General features: G+C 45.9%; 1 long non-coding RNA gene across 12 annotated transcripts in view; it reads right to left on the bottom strand.

Moving 5' to 3' along the window:
- LOC116235995 (uncharacterized) overlaps positions 1 to 12,118 on the bottom strand; it is an 87,685-nt gene that overhangs the window by 22,944 nt on the left and 52,623 nt on the right. The gene's annotated exons all lie outside the window — the stretch shown is intronic.

The raw sequence follows: 12,118 nt of genomic DNA on the forward strand, positions 1-12,118 counted from the left end.
TATATGCAAGGGAAACAAAGAGAGGAGGCGAAATATGAGTTTGGTATCAAGGGAAAACAGGGCAATAGATTTCAATTTTGTTTAAAGGCAGCAAAAACAGGGCGCCAGCAAAATGCTGCAGGAAGAGCCAACCGCGGTTGTGTAATCCTTTAATTAGAACAAGGTTAAATAAAACTAGCGTTACATATTCAGCTCTGAAGAGTGAGGAGAATTGAATGCTAACAAAAGCAATGCTACACCCCCTGCAGCCAAACTCCCAACTGTGGCAGGAGGCAGCGTCTCCCCAGTTTAGACACAGATGGTTTTATATGAGAAACGTAAATAAGACATCACCATCTGGTTAATAAAACACACATCTAAGCTAGATTTGATGGCACGTCCCCAGATGTAAACATTTAAAAACACAATTTTTTTTTTTTTTAAATGCTTTAAGGTTTTCATCCAAAATGGCCAAGAAGGAAGAATTCTCACTGACATCAAAGTGTTGAACAGAACTGCAAAACGTCTTCTCTGTCTGTCTATCCTATAAATTATGAAGTTATATTGAATCTCAGTGCTGTTTGTGCAGCAACGTAACCAGGTTTTACTGCCAGAACGTACAATATGCTGCTCAAGAACTGCTGAAATCTAGAGGCTATTGGAAAAGTTGTCTCCTGAAAACGTAAGGCAAAAGGCAAGCTATTTTCAGCAAACGGTAACTTTGTTGAGATGTTCCACTTTGGAAATGAAATCTATTCATGCATTTTGAGTTGAAATCATCAACTAGTTGTTTGGTATAGAGAGAAACACATTTTGGGGGAAATAGAAACATTGAGGTCTTCAAGAGACATTTTTTCTTTTAACTAGAGAAAGACACCAGACTGGGGATGCTGTCGATTTGCAGGCCTGTTGGAGTCATCTTGTTTCTTCCTCCACATAGAAGATACTACACATCTACCTGAATGTCCAGGAGCTTGAGGATGAATGCCTTCACGGAGGCATCTAGCTTTGCCTGCACAGTAAGCAATGACAGGAAACCACAGCCTTGCATGTCAACCACGCCAGCATACAACCTGTCAGAGTCTGTTGCCAATTTTTGTCTTTAGAAAGGGGTTGAGTTAGCAGGAAGATTGCCAGCATGAAAATGAAGGTAAGATAGCATCACTCATAGTCAGCATGTACACGCAAGGAGGAAACACCATTCAGCAACAATATCAAGAGCTTGCCAATTCCACGTGAGATAAGCAGCTAAAGCTATCCCCTTGCATGTGTGTTTTGGAAGCAGCTTTAGCACAACACACCATCAGCGCTGCATACTGTAAGACTCTTGTCATCTAACTCAAGCTTTTAATGACTGTAATTATTTCAATGTTTCCAACCATTGTGAATAGCTAACAATGGAACAGCAGTTTAACTAATATATCTGTCTCAAGAGTGCTCACTGAAAATAAAGGAGGAGAAATTGGTCTGTCCAGGTGGAAAAAGCAAGTGGAAAGACAGAGGTTTCTCCAAGGAACCATTAGGGAGGTCGCTAGCAAGGTACATGCATTTGGGACCTTCTATATATACATATATCTCCATTTCATCATCAGAACTTCAAGAGGAGATCTGTAAATAAGCGATCTCCCAGCTGGTCCCACAGTCTGTGGGGAAAAGTTGGAGAAACATCCAGTAATGCTACAGTTGTCTTAATGCATGAACAACATCCAGCAAGTCCATCAAGCATCAGGACCTGCATTTTTGGCTGGAACCTCGAAGAACCACTGCTACATCACTATGGATCAGGTAAAACCCCTCAAAAGTATTTTGCAAAGCCTTTTGCAGGCCATTTTGGGCTGCCTTTCTGGTAGAAACTTTCCTCAAGACCAGTCTGGTCTTTGAGTCACTGTACACTGACAGAAAGTTTTCACCTTTTGATTTAATTTTCACAGAGCTTTTTAAGAGGAAGCTGAAAATGTTTACTGACATGAACCTCACTTACCTCGCGATTTTTTCAAGTAGTAGAAACGTTCCATTTCAAGGCACTCTCTGAAACGTTTTCCCTTTTTTCTGAACTCTTTTTAAGGCTGTGTCAATTTCCCTCATTAACAGTGAGAAGTGATTCCTTATCAGCTGCCCGGCACGGTGAGATGTTCGCACTACTCAGCCAGATGGACACTAACTTTTGCTTAAGTCCTCAAAACTGATAGCAGAGGGGCAGGACTGGGGTCATTGGCATCACCATGGGGCAGCCTTCCTTCCTCGTTAATGGCCAGAGGTACATGCATTTGGGACCTTCCTCCCCATTTCTTTTAAATGCCATACCATCATAACACAGCAACCATGGTTGGACTGGATTCCCATTCAGGCTGCCATTTCCTGAATAATCCAACGAAATCAGCCCATCTTCAGCAGTCCCCCAGACCTGAAGACTTTTCTAGCTTCCTTCCCATTCTTCCAGAAAAATATCTCCATCCCCCTCCTGTCACCTTATACTTAACGACTGTGTGGTGTTACGACAAAAACCAAAGCTAATATGGAGAATGGGTGAACCCTGTCCCTAGAAATACACTGCAACATAGGGACCTTGGTAGCAGTAAGAGTTTTGCACGGTGACTTTTTGGAGGAGTTCAAACCAGCCCCCACTTTAACAGTTTATTTTGTTTAAATATTTATAAAAGGCTTCCTTCAAATACACCTTTAAGATAAAATAACCCTCAAAGCACTACTACCACTTATTGCTATCTTTGGCACAATATTTTCTTGACCTTTCCTGTTTTCAATCCTGGGCTTTTTGCTAGCTGAGCTAAGCTCTCTCCTCCTCATAGCCCAGCCTGCCTGCTTGGTGGCTAACAGAGTTACATAGGAGAGTAAGAATGTCAGGGTTTGGGGGCAGTAGGGAATGGAGGGAAGAAAAGGAACTTTTCAGATTCACAGACCTATCACAAGCACTTGATTCTCCCCTGCAAAAATCATCAGGAGCAGGAAAAAGTATACAGAGAAAAACAGCTTACGGACATGAAGCATATCTGACTTTCAATCCTAGGGATCTTGGCAGGACTGAAGGGCTCTTCTCTTTCCTCCTGGGTGGTTACTGACCCTGATTTGGGACCCATTTGGGAAATGCTTCTTCCCAACTTGACCATCTTCCTGCCATCCTACCCAGGGCAGCAGAGCCCATGGCCAATGAGACACAACACCTCCAACTCAATCTGCCCATGTGTCAGGTCCTTTTATCACCTGGGACAATGTAAATCATTTTATGTCCATTGCATTTGCCCCCTTTCCTTCCTAAAATTGTCTGGTGAGCAAATCCCAAGGCAGAGCTATCAGCCTGCCCCCAGCCATCTCCACTCCTGCACGTGAATGGGAACAGATTCAATTTGATGTCTTCCTGGGGTAAGTGTGACCTACTTCCATGGCCACGGTACAGTTCAGTATGAATTCCTAATGATCTCATTGTTCCATTAAATGAAGGTTGCCACCTGTCCCGAAGACTTTAGATCAAGCTGGGATTAACATATCTGCTGACCTATTTCTCCCTTTTGTAGGACACAGCCTCTTGATCAGTAGGTTTTTCCAGCCATCCAGGTTGAGCATCAGCATCCTCTGGAAATCACAGCATCGTTTGCTGCTGTGTGGCCTTCCAGGGCTCCCGCTGATGTAGGGCATGCTGGAGGTCCTGCCCATCCCATTTGGGCATCCGATTCCACCTGCATAGACAGCATCAGCAAAAAAACAGAATCCATAGCCTATGAATAATTTATCACGGTTTAAAATAATGGGGAGGGAATTGCTGAGGTTGCATTCAGGGCAGATTGAACGCTTCCAATTTAATGGAGTTTAGAAGAGACTCTATTAAGGGTCTGAAGGCTGCTTGCAGCTTTGCTCGGGGAAGTGATTCCGACTGTGATACTGTACTGAAAAAACACAGGTCCACAGCCCTTCTGTTCACAGCCCCCTGGTTCAACACCCAGCTGCTGGGGATGGCAGGTTGGGAGCACGAGCCGTGCAGCACCAGCAGCAAAACAAAGAAAGGAAGAAGCAAAAGAGAGGGATACATTCCCATGGATGGGCTCAGTGAGCGCGTTGCAGCCAAGTGACCTCAAGTGCCCCTCTTTCTTCTCTCACTCGAGGAAGGCAGAAGTACAGCTGCATTCTTCATAAATAGGAACACCCCAGCTTGATGTTTTTTAAAGCTGTCTAGACAGTAGAGCAAGACCTTATTTCAAGTCACATAATCACTTTCCCATTTTTTCTTTGTGGCAGAGGACGTTTTCCAAGATTAGATAGAAGCTGGTGGAGCAACGTGTTATTAACCTCAGGCGTGCCTCGCTGCCTTAGGCTCTCATTGTCCGAGCTGGAGGTGCCTTTCTGTCTGATCACGTCTCCCCTTGATCTCTGCCTTCCCCCTGGACAGAAGGGCTTCTATGGAGAAACTTGGAAAACATCACACGTGGCTTGCATGCAACTTGTAGGGTGCTGCAGAGCCTGACTTTGGGAACAATATCAGCTCGAGAGTAGCTAATATTTCTCTGCTCGTTAAAGCAAGCTGTTAAAATCATCCAGGAGAGCTGCTGTCCCTCAGACAAATTCCCTACTGCCACGCAGAAAGCGAGCACACGAGCTGCCTGATATTAATGCCTTGCTTCATAATTTACATAGCGAGTGCTTTAATGAATTGTTTTCAGTATCATTGTCACTGCCATGAATAAACTTAAAAAGTAACGGTTTTGTAATTAATTAAAATTTAATTACAATAATTTGTCACTTTATTATTTGCAATTATTACCGTAAAGGTAATAAAAATCGCGGGATCTCACAACTGAATACAAATCCCTAATCAGAAGCAATCAGCTCACGCTGTAACCTTGAGCAAGGGTGAGTTTATTAATGCATCTCCGCCAGGGCCTGCACTGCTGCCATGCCCATGATGGCTGCAGAATCCTCGCTCAGGCTTTGGGCAATGGTGGTGGCATCCTCTGGCAAGCTACTAAAGCACTCATCCGCTCCCCTTCTTCTTCAATTGCCAGCTATATTTTCCCCAAGGTCTTCTGGATAATTTTTTGCATTTCCATCGGCTGAAAATTAAATGTTAGGAGATGCTGCAGAAATTTAATGCAAACAACTGTGTTTAGTAACACACAAGGTGGTTCCTAAGCCGCTTCACCTCTGACTTGATGACCCACAAAAGCAGTTTCTTTGTTCTGAGGTACGAAAGACAAAAAGGCAAGGGTTAAACTCTATCTTTAACTCTGAACTCTTGCTGCTGTCGCTGCCCTATGACTATTTCCAGGACAGCAATGTCCCTGTTCACATGCAGTTAATTCTCCCTGCTTGAGGAAACAAGATATGCCTTTCCTCATCTCTGCATTTTGATAGGCTCCAATCATATCCAGGACTCCCTGGCATATTTCCTTTGGCTTGGACTGATATCTTAAAAAAACAAGTTTCAGAGCAGTTTTCCACCAGCCAGTCTCAAGGCATCTTCAAAAGGCATGAGAACTGCACCCACAGCAGCAATTAGGCTGCAATTAAGCAGAGACTTTCCAAGTGAATGCCCTCAAGGGGTTATTTTGTGATGAGGCCTTCAGGTTGGCTTGTCCCACCCTGCTAAATTTACCCCTTCTCACCATCCTGTGCCAAACCCATTCCACAGCCCAAGCCATCCCTCGGTTTCGCTCTTTGAAGTCCATTAATTGGTTGTGAAGGAGCAAATCCATTTTTAGCTTTATTTCCTGGGGAAAACTTCTGTACGTTTGCCTGTCCTCCCCCAGTCATTCCAGAATGCATTGGCCAAAGCCAACAGAAGTAGAGATGTCACATGGCTCTCTGCCTACAACCTAAATGGAAGACGAGCATTTGGGGAGAGGTGAGAGGAACCCATTCAGTGCCTCCAAAGCACCGGCACATCCCTGATCCCACATCCACGTGGGAAGGTCAGTTCTCAAAAACACTACCAGGTTCTGCAGACGAACGGAGCCTGGGCTGTCACATCCCAAATGCAAAACGTTTCTGCTGCTTCTGGTTGGGAACTCAGCCACCACTTCATAAATCAACACCCTGCTATCGCGTTTGCTCCGAGAGCAGACAGTTTGATGTGAAACAATGCAGTCCTGGAGGCGTCAGCTTCCTTGGGTTATCTTCGTGGGAGACCGACATCACAGATCCATTTTATCCACTGCAACGCCTGTGCTTTCAAGCTACCCCTCTCTCCGTCTGAAATACTCTTCCACAACATCTTGAGAGGTCCAAAACACCTCTATTTTTAAGCTGTGATACAAAACGTTGAAGATGCCCTGTGTCTCAGCACCTCTGCTTTGGAGAGGCTTGCAGATATGTTCGATCTCATGGCATTCCGAGAGCTAAAGGTCCTCAAAACCTCAGCGTGAAGGCTTGCTTGAGGTGAACCCTAGAATACAAAAACCACCATAGTCCTGAGGCATTTGCATTTCTTGTAAACAGGCTTGCAGAACCACTTAGCAAATGAATGTGAATTGTTCGGCAGAAATTCCACCCTGCTCAAAAGAGAAGGGGGAAAAAAAAACACCGAGGTAGAGGCTGCCAATTTCTTCTTGGACCCCCAAATAAAAAGCAGGTGATCTCATCCACTATTGACCAGCAGAGGCAGGAGAAGAAAAAGGAAATTACTTCATCTTAAGCATCCATTAACTAATGTTAGGTGATTAAAAAAGCCCCATAGGACAGGAAAGCTCCTATGAGGAGTGCATGGATGTCAGGACTGCTCGGTGTGACCAGAGCTGTCACGGTGACTGTCAGGAGCACATAACCACAAACCCTTAAAGGAATTTGAGTGCCTTCAGTGGGGTTTGTGAGACAATCACGCTGCTAGCTAACATTTACATGAAAAAGGCTGCAGACCCCTGCTTTTGTTGCTTTTCAGCTGAAGGCTGGCAGACCTGGAGTATTTTACACACCCCAGCCGCTTGGGTAGCAGAAAGAGATAAAACATGACAAATTAACACAGCACACACCAAGCAAATAGCGACCTTTCAACTTGTGCTTGCAGGGAGCCCTGCCTGAGCTACAGACCTACCATTAGCCTTGCCCTGTGCCTTGCCTTGTGTGAGGACATGGTGAGGTGGTGATGGAGAGGCATCCAACCAGGCCAAAAGCAGAGCGAGCCTCCACAACCAGGTATATCCAAAGGGATCCGGGGATTATCTAGATGGTTCAGAAAGCCACGCTCCTGCAATACCTTCACTTGCAATTTTTTCACGTGTGTTTCTGCCGAGCAAACTAATTATGCTGTATAAATGCTGACTAAAACGATTATCATAAGCCAAGGCATATGCAAGAACCAGGGTTTTCTTTGGGGAGAGTTCAGGCGTTAGCTGCTGAACTTTCTCTGACCCACTGACTGCGCAGACTGATGGATGCTCACGTGTGAGCATCTCCCCACCTCTTCACGTTCTTCCCTCGAGCCTTCCTACAAACTCATTTTTGAGTTTTCCTTTTGCCTTGCCCAGCAGCACCAGATCTGATGTCCTTAAGGTGGAAGGGAAGCCCCTTGCTCATCATTCAGGGATTTCAGAGTCTATACTACATTAGTTAACCCATTGGTCAAGCCACAACCATGGCTCTTACAGGGGAAGAAGCAGGAAATGGGGTGGCTTGACAGTTTTTCCCCCATTTTGCCTCCATATTTGATTTTCATGAACGATCCTGTTGAATCTACATCTTGCAATGTAGCAACACTAACTGTCAGTGGTATGGATTGATGACACTGGAGTAAAGACGCTTGGAAAGCAGAAAGTAAGACTTCAGGTGTTCAGCAAGTACTTCAGTAGAAAGAGCATCAACTGCCTACGCCATCAATATATCCACAAGTGGTCATCACTGTAGTTAAGCTCACAGCATCATCCCAGCATATCTGAGAAATGGGAAACCTTTCTCCTCCTTGGAAACAGCAAGCTAAGCACTCTCCTTCAGACCCCACTTCTTTATATGGAAATACTCATCAAGTCCCTTCCAACAGGAACAAACAGGAAATTCTTTATATGCCACTGAAATAGATTTAAAAATCTTCACTAGAGTGACACGAAGGTAAACAAAGCATGGAACATGTAAAGCAAGAAGTGCAGATCTCACTGCATAGCTCAAATTTAGAGTAAAAAATAAAACAAAAACCTTTCCTTCGTTTGCTCTACGTCGCTCCAGTGAAAGTACTGCTGAACTGACAGTTCCCATCTGAAGCTCAATTTCATGCTCGGCTCTCACTTTGAATCTGAAGATGTTCATATTTCAAGACTCTGCAGTGGGGGCATCAGGAGTTGGATGTGCCCCATTTACATGGCACCCATATATCAATGCTGTTGGTTTTTTGTTTTTTTTTTTTCTTCCTTTTTTTAAAGCAAGTTTTGCTGCCCTTCCCTTTCTGTGCTATCTCTGCTTCATTACCTTTGTCATCCAGTTTCCAGACAGCAAAAGCCAACAAGAGAAGCTGTAACCACGTAACTCTCTCCTGGCATTTCCTGAACTGGGAACATGTGAATGGGAAGGTCTGTGCAGATGGAGAAGGACCAGATGCAGAGCTGGGAAGGCCTGGGAGCATCCACTCCTCACGTCTCATTACATCTCTCAGCACTTAACACTTTCAACCCACGGTGATCATGCTGTGAGGCTCATTCAGGCAATGAGGACTCCATTGAGGGTTGCTAAATACAGAACAACTACACCCAGCCTGGGAAGAATATAAGGAGGAAACACCAGATATACTTCCCCTGGTTTTATAGCCGTTCACACCCGCAGACATCCACTTTTGGTTGCTCTTACAGGCAGGATCTTAGCTAGGTTGATCCAGAACAGTTGTTTTTGTGGGATAATGCTTTAAAAGCAACGATACCCCTTCATGGTCATCCCCACAAGTCCTACCAACATTGGCAGGAGCAGCACTGACTGGGGCTGGCTGTTTCTGGGAGGTCTCCCATCCCAATAATTCCATAGGGCCTTCCATCCTTCTCTTAAACACCATCACCCCATAGGGCCTTCCATCCTTCTCTTGTATCTGCTGAACCAAGACTACACAATGTTCTCACTTGCTTTCTATAGGGACATGGGAAGCAGATTCTCTCCACCATGGTGGGAGAGGGGAGATGATGACTGATGACTGACAGATTGAGACATCTCATGTTGAGAGCACCAGAGGAGGTACTGAGAGCGTCTGTCTGCTGGAAGAAGGTTAATTGCAGAAGCTCAGCTTGCACACGGGGCTCCCACCAGTCAGCACCAGATAAGCAGCCTTGGGAATATAAATTATTGCAGATGATAAAGCAGATGTTTCCCTTAAAAGGCTTGGTACATATGTTCCTCAGATTGACTCCAGAGATGCTTGTCATCGGATGTCAAACAAGAAGCTGAATGACATTTTCTCCCTTGTTTGGGTTAACTGAATGATTTCAGATCCTAACAAGACCAGAACCAACCACCAGCACCTGATGGGTGGCTGCCCAGCAGGCAGCAGGAGCTCAGCCCCTGCGATCTGTCTGCAGTTGTGGGGCTGGCCGTCAGCTCCAGAAATAAGATATATTACAGACGCCCATTGCTATAGGTTTTGTTGTGACTATCTCTCCTCCAGGCCCTGTATAAACAGGAAACCACAGCCACATGGCAGAGATCGGTCTAAATACTGGCAAATACTGATAGAAATCAGGTCATATTGACATCCTTTGTTTATTCATTGCTTTGTTAACTCTGTTTATCCTTCGTAGTTTAGATAGCGTCTTGGCCAGATAGTTGGAAAACGCCCACTTTGCCATCCATCTACTGCTCATTTGCCCTCTGAAAACTGTACCACTGCAAACCTCTCGCTGCTCACCATCAGCAAGACTTCTGGCCTTGGACATTTGGAGAAATGGATGCAGTTCCCAATCGCTTTACCTCCTGCCTTGACAATTTTGCACATTTTAGCCGTGTCCTCCAGCTCCAGCATCTTCTGGAAGCTCTCCATCCCCTCCAAGACGTCAGGAGGGCTTTACCCCATCCCGGGCCACACACCGTACTTTACTCGAGCTGCGTTTCCCATTCACACAGGAAAAAACCTTATAATAACTCCAGGCTGACGCTGTTTGGGGCAGGGTCTTCCCAGTTCTCATGGACAACCACACGCAGTTAAAAATATTGCAGCTGCTCAGAGCGGCCAGATGTTATCGATGCAAATTTCCTCAGCCCCGTGCTCCTTCGGTAAGGCGAAATCTCCAGCTTGAGATGCAGCCTTAAAAGGCACTGCTGAAGACATAGGGTGAGTTTTGCCATGCGCTCCTTCAAGCCCATACTGGTGAGAGCCAATGTGCAGATGCTTGGATGCTCTCAGCAGCATCCCAGCCAGAGTAGCACAGACTGGGATTGGAGCCATGGCCTCGAGCAGCCCGAGGGGTTAGGAAAGGCCATGCCACCGCATGGGGCAGGGCTTCATCCTGTCCTTAATTTGCCTGTGGGATCCAAATGGAATTTTTTCCTATTTCTCTGCCAGGCAGGAAAAAAAATTACTTTGTTGTTGTTTATACTGGATGGGATTGAAGTTTTCAATATTTGTTATATTTAGAAGTCTTTCAGGCCCAGATGATTCAGGGAAACGTGACACGCAATTCTCGTTCTGTTTACCCCGTGCTCCATTCCCTTGCTTTTATTGCTCTTTCAGCTTGTTTCTTTCCCAGTTTAGGTCACTTTGACCAACTTCCCAGCCCCAGCATCACAGACCATCATCTCCCAGTGCAATCTGTAGCTGGGCAGCTCAGCCATGTGAAACAAGTCATTGAATCTTGGAGTCATAGAATGGCTTGGGCTGGAAGGGACCTTAAAGATCATACAGTTCCAATCCCCTGCCATGGGCTGGTTGCCCCCACCAGCCCAGGCTGCCCAGGGCCCCATCCAACCTGGCCTTGAACACCTCCAGGAATGGGACACCCACAGCTCTGGACAGCAATGCCAGCACCTCACCACCCTCTAAGTAAAGAGTTTCTTCCTAATGTCTCAACTAAATCTCCTCTCTTTTAGCTTGAAATCATTCCCCCTGGTCCCATTACTAGTAGACCATGTAAAAAGTTAGGCCCTCTCCTACAAAGTTTTCATGGCAGAAACACCACTGAGGCTGAGCTGCCAGGTAACAGAGCAAATCACCCATCCTGAATCACAACCTGAGTGATTCACTCAAATTGATTGATTGACTCAAAAATAAAAGCTTCCATCCATTTAAGCATGCAATTAACGCATACTGCCTAGCATCCTCAAACCTGCCTTCTTTCTCCCAAATTTTGCAGAGGAGCGAGGCATATTCCTTTCTCTTTGCACACGATCTCCTGGGGAAGGATGGACGTGGGTCAGACCTGCAGGGAGCTGCGCACAAGCAGAGCCCAAGCTGCAATACATTCTCATAAAACTTCCCCGAAGATGAGCGTGTGAATGATTGCTTTATAGACCATTTGCAGCAGGGCAGAGGGGAGAGAAGTTTACATTCAGTGCTCGTTTTCCCAGTAAATCATTCGCTTCAGCGTGGCTGAAAACCTGATTTCTTGGAACGCCGTCTCTCCACCGCAGCTTTCCAGAGAGAACACATGTTTCGCCGCGCTCTCCCCTTGCCCTTGCACGCGAGGCAGGACGGAGCTGGTGATATCTGATCTCCCTGCCATGCCCCAGGTTCTCCTGCAGTAATGGAAAAAAGCTGCTCGCTCAGAATTGCTCTGATTTATTCGGTAATTATCTCCCCTACAGGGAGTCCTGACCTCCCCATGGAGGATCCATTAAGCATAGCCTGGTAGCGGGGCAGGGATGGGTCGTTATTGTCTCCCGATGCCTTGTTCTGTGCGCAGAGCAACAGGTACCAACTGCACTCTGTCAAGTGCCATTTCTGCGCATCGTCTTCATCTTAAATCCAAAGCAGCCATTGGGATGGGAACTTATTAGCTTTTTCAAGGGAGATCTGATCCAGAGCCTGTCATTTGCTTTAGCTCAAGCCCCACGCATCAATACTGGCAGAACTGTGTGTTTCATGCGAGGAGCACAGGGTGTCCCATGGCTCCAGTTGAGCTTGCACAGAGCTGCCGGAGGAGCAGGATGTCAAAAGCACTCTGACTGCAGCTAAGCCTGCCCTGTGCTTCTTGGCCACAGAAGACTGAGGAACAGATGTGCAGTGCTGGGATTC

This window comes from Phasianus colchicus, chromosome 7 (genome assembly GCF_987193195.1).
Source record: "Phasianus colchicus chromosome 7, bPhaCol1.hap1.1, whole genome shotgun sequence".
Taxonomy (NCBI): domain Eukaryota; kingdom Metazoa; phylum Chordata; class Aves; order Galliformes; family Phasianidae; genus Phasianus; species Phasianus colchicus.